This window comes from Lycium ferocissimum, chromosome 1 (genome assembly GCF_029784015.1).
Source record: "Lycium ferocissimum isolate CSIRO_LF1 chromosome 1, AGI_CSIRO_Lferr_CH_V1, whole genome shotgun sequence".
Classification (NCBI taxonomy): Eukaryota; Viridiplantae; Streptophyta; class Magnoliopsida; order Solanales; family Solanaceae; genus Lycium; species Lycium ferocissimum.
This window is the reverse complement of record NC_081342.1, coordinates 29,745,621-29,750,668: the sequence shown is the minus strand read 5'-3', so window position 1 is coordinate 29,750,668 and position 5,048 is coordinate 29,745,621.

The window sequence follows — 5,048 nt, the reverse complement described above, 5'->3', positions numbered from 1 at the left end:
CCAAAATGTGGGCTCCGAAATAAAGGGAGCACTTAACCGCGTAATGGATGTCCTAAACTCCATTGACGTCGAATGCAGCCTGCTGCACGCGGGTACGAAACGACCCCAGAAAGAAAGGGGGTCGATGCTTAACATGTACTGAGTATGCAAAGCAGAAGATATAGTAACAAATCTGAGTCATGATCGAAACAGAGGTATAGAAAGTAAACATAATAACCAGAATACTAAAATGCCTCGCTTTCTTTTGAAAAACCTTTCTGCCATATATATATATACGGAAAATCAAACATATCATATAAGCTGACAATTAACCAAATGCCGAGGAACGTACGGCCCGATCCATAAATAATACCATAATCGTAAACATACCGTAGCGCATCATAACATCATGACCGGTCATATGAGATGCCATTAACCGATGTGGGATTGGCCTAAACCAATATGGGATTTGCCTAAACCAATGTGGGATTTGCCTAAACCAGTGTGGGATTTGACCAATGTGGGATTTGCCTAAACCAATGTGAAATTTTGCATCATCATTGGGTTTGCCCCGCCATTGGGTTTGCCCCACCACTGGGTTTGCCCCACCACCGGCTTTGATTCCAACTGATCATATTCCAGAATCCATACATATAACATATCAGATTTCGTATCACATCATATTTCAAAATACACATCATACATATATACACGATGCCGGCCGAAAGGGGCTCGGCGTACCGGACACATCATAACACCATAATACACCCCGGTTCGCCAAAAGGGCTCGGCGAACCTAGACACATCATACTCCAAAAAAACACATCATTTACAAACCGAGAAATCATATGCACATAAATCCTTATTATTGACTCAACAGAATGATTAAACAAGTCCTCGTTTAAAAGCCAAAACAATAGTCAAATCAAGTTTCCTCCGAACGTCACTCGGGAACAGATCAAATAGAATTTTAGAAATCATAGTTACGTATCAAAATCATATGCATAAAATCCCCATTTCAAACTCAACAGACAAATAAGTAATCGTACTCGGGGGTCAGAAAGATAGTCATATTAAACTTTTCCCAAAAACAGGTCGTTAGAACCAAACATAGAAAGTCGCGGGACCCACGGACGAGCGTCAACCCAATCCGGGCCCGCTTATGAAAATTTAAGTCATTACTCGTCATAAAGTCATTTGCGAAAATATCAAAGCGATCCGAGCCCTTTCTTGAAAGTTACGGGCGTTCGTAGTTTTCGAAATCGTTTAGGAACAAAACTCTTTTGAAAACAAACATTTATGCAACTTTTGAAACCAACCATACAAAAACACATAAACCAAGGCTTGACCATATGAAGGTGCCAACACCAAGAAGCAAATAAGCATCGTAAACATGCTCGGATTTTATGAATAGAATTTCCCCCGAAGCTCATAATACATCATAGCTTAGCCATATCTAAGACATGCCAAAAGAAGGAAAGGTAAGCTTTACATACCTCAAATGCTCTCCAAGCTACTCCAAACTCAAGCTAATATCAACCTACGTCTCAGACTCCCCAAGATCTACACAACGTCATAATATGCCAAACATTAGCCAAAGGTATTTAGGAATTCATTTCCAAACGAGCATCAAATTCTACAGAAATTTGGGCAGCACTTCCCCTATAAATGCACCAACCCCGAGAATTCAACTCGGCCAAATCAACAACAACAACAACAACCAACCAACCTAGCAACATTAATAATCAATCCGAACGGCAATACAACATTAATAACTCTCTTTTTCATCATTCAACAACTTTCAACATATTCAATTCAACGGCTTACCTTCAAGCCAACATCAACGCTTATACATTCAAATACTAACCCGAGCCCATACCAATAATATTCAAAGACATCTTAAACAAGTCATACAACATTTCCAACAATCCAACAATTGCTCCAATTTACCCGAAAACTGTCTCCAACCCGAGAACACAACTATAATCCATTTCTAACTTCCGAATCATGATTTGCATCAATAATCCATACTATAACGATATCATTATCATAAATACACAAATTACATCAAACGCATAATAACCTTCAATTCAGCCCATACATTTACAACATCAATCCTGAATCATTAAAAGCTCCTTTCCAACATAGAATTCATTACGACAACCACTAAAACACTAAGCGACATTAATGCGTTCTTTGTCATATAACATGACCCATTTTCGGCCAACATACCAACATGCACATATTGATAATTCTCACTCATTTCTTCACACTACAACAATTAACATACTACATAGGACTTAATTCATCACTTAAACACAACACAACACACACACACCTCACACGGCTATATGCTACACACACCACCTTCACTCCAACATGCCATATTTCATGATTTTCATCCATTTTAACATACTAGAACATACATACAACCTTTATAACACATAAAACATGATCAAATCTTACCTTTCTTCTTTCAACTCCACACTAAGCTAGGGTTTGCGATCTACACAACGGGTGGTTGGATGACCCGAACAACACTTCCACGTTACTTAGGGACCTCAAATTAGTGGATTTGTACCAAGGAAATATTTTTGGAATGGCTTGAATTGAAGTTGGTTTTCTCCCTCTCTTGGCCGAGAGCCTCACTTAGTCTTCAACTTCTTGCTCTTTTTTTTCTAAGTGTTGGAATGAATAAGATGACTTAGAAGTCATCTTTTAAGCTCCCATATGAATTGCACAAGTGTCTATGGCCCACACATATGTGTTGGAGCAATTAAAATTGAACACAAAATGTGTGGGACCATCCAATCAAGCCACACGGCCACAAGGCCAATTTTGCATGATTTTCAACTTTCCAATACTATAATTTTGGTCCCAAATTTTCCTAATTGTCCCACACCAACAAATTCATGAACAACTTATGTCTCAAAATCAAATCGAAGGTCAAAAGTCCCGACTTTGTATCCCGGAATGGTTTTGTCTCCAACCTATCATAATGTGCAAAAAATGCGGGATATAACACATAATTGGCCATGAAGATCGTCTCATTGTGGCCAGCTGCATCATAAGAAGAAAAGAATTCCTTGTTAGAACACACGTGGCGAGTAGCGCCCGAGTCTATCCACCATTCTCGCGGGTTACATACCAAGTTGCATTCGGACAACATGGCACATAGATTATCCACTTCATTATTCATTTCAGCCATATTTGCTTGACCTTTCTTCTTCTCCTTATCCTTTTTCGGAGCACAGCAGTCTGAAGCCATGTGTCCAAATTTGCTGCAATTGTAACAACTTCCTTTGAATTTCTTCTTGCTTGGAACATTCTTCCCTCCAGAACCCTGCTTCCTTTTCTTTGAACTTGTAGGGGCAGTTTCAACGATGTTTGCCCCCATTATTGCTTGTTTGCCATTGGCCTTCTTCTCAGCAGATCTGTTGTCTTCCTCAATTCTAAGCCGGACAATTAGATCTTCTAATGTCATTTCCTTACGTTTGTGCTTTAAGTAGTTTTTAAAATCCTTCCACAAAGGAGGCAATTTTTCAACAAATGCCGCAACTTGGAAAGCTCCATTGACTACCATTCCTTCCGCAAGCAAATCATGTTTAATCACTTGAAGTTCCTGGACTTGCAACATGACAGATTTATTATCTACCATTTTAAAGTCTAAGAACTTCGCAGCAACAAACTTCTTCAACCCAGCATCCTCGGTCTTATATTTCTTGTCCAAAGCATTCCACAATTCCTTAGATGTCTTACAGCCGCTATAGACATTATATAGACCATCATCCAGCCCATTGAGAATATAGTTTTTACATAGAAAATCAGAATGATTCCATGCCTCCGTCACGATGAAACGCTCGTTGTCCGGAGTCTCTTCTGGTAGAACAGGAACTTCCTCAGTAATAAATTTTTGCAAACTGAGGGTTGTTAAGTAGAAGAACATTTTCTGTTGCCAGCGTTTAAAGTCGATGCCAGAAAACTTTCCGGGCTTTTCTGCCGCAGCCATTGCAGGGACAGTTGTGGTGCGACTAGAAGAGGCGACAGTCGTTGCACCAGAACCAGTAGCGTTCTCGGCAGTGGTCTGAACCATTTTCTGTTTGACAACAAAACAGAACCAAAGTCAATAAATAGAAGCCTGTTATTTTGATCTGAACAGGTGTGAAAGTGCCTGTTAGGTGAAGGAGATGACCGTTGGTCATCGTTATGTCCGATGGGAAAATTAATTCCGTTGGAAAAAAAATAATTCCGCGAATTTAATTAATTAAGCTAAATTTCGCGTGAATTAATTAATATCCGGATTGGAAATATTAAGTAACGAAAATGGAAATACAATAAATTTGGTCCAAAAAGATTATCAATCAAATCATTTGACCGAAGCCGAAGCCGAAGCCGAACGACGACGACGGCGCGAGGGGTGGTCCTCTTCTCAACCCTTTATGAGCTAGAGAATGTGTTGCTTAATATAAGCACACACATAACACTTTCAACCACCAATGTGGGAGAAGTGCTCACTTGAAAGGTTGTTTTTCAAACTTTCATTTCCCTCCACTTTTGTTTCCCTCCATTTCCCAATTCATACTTCACCTTTAAAGTCCCTCACTTAATGCATTTGTGGACTTTAAACTCAACAAAAGTTATTTTAGTTTTGGAGTAAACTATTAGTTGTAGTCATTTTCAAATCCAAAATGTAAAATATATAGGAGATATTCTTCCATCATCCCATAAGGTATTTTTAATCAAACAATTACATAGGGCAGGTGAAAACACGGTGTGAAGATATATCTCCCACATAGTAAGTCCGGAAAATTTTTAATATGCGTCTCACACAACTGACATTAGTTGTGTGATGCTTCTTTTTATTAGATAAAAAGGTGGAGCTAAAATATGTGAACCCAAAGGTGTAAGATGTGGGTCCACTTTTTTATCTTACAAAAAAAAGAGGCTCACACAACTAGTATCAATTGTGTGAAGCACATAGTAAAACTTTTCGTAAGTCTGAGATATTTATTAGGACACGTTGATTTGTCTAATTAATTTCTCTCACTTTTTTTTTTTTTTTTATTTTT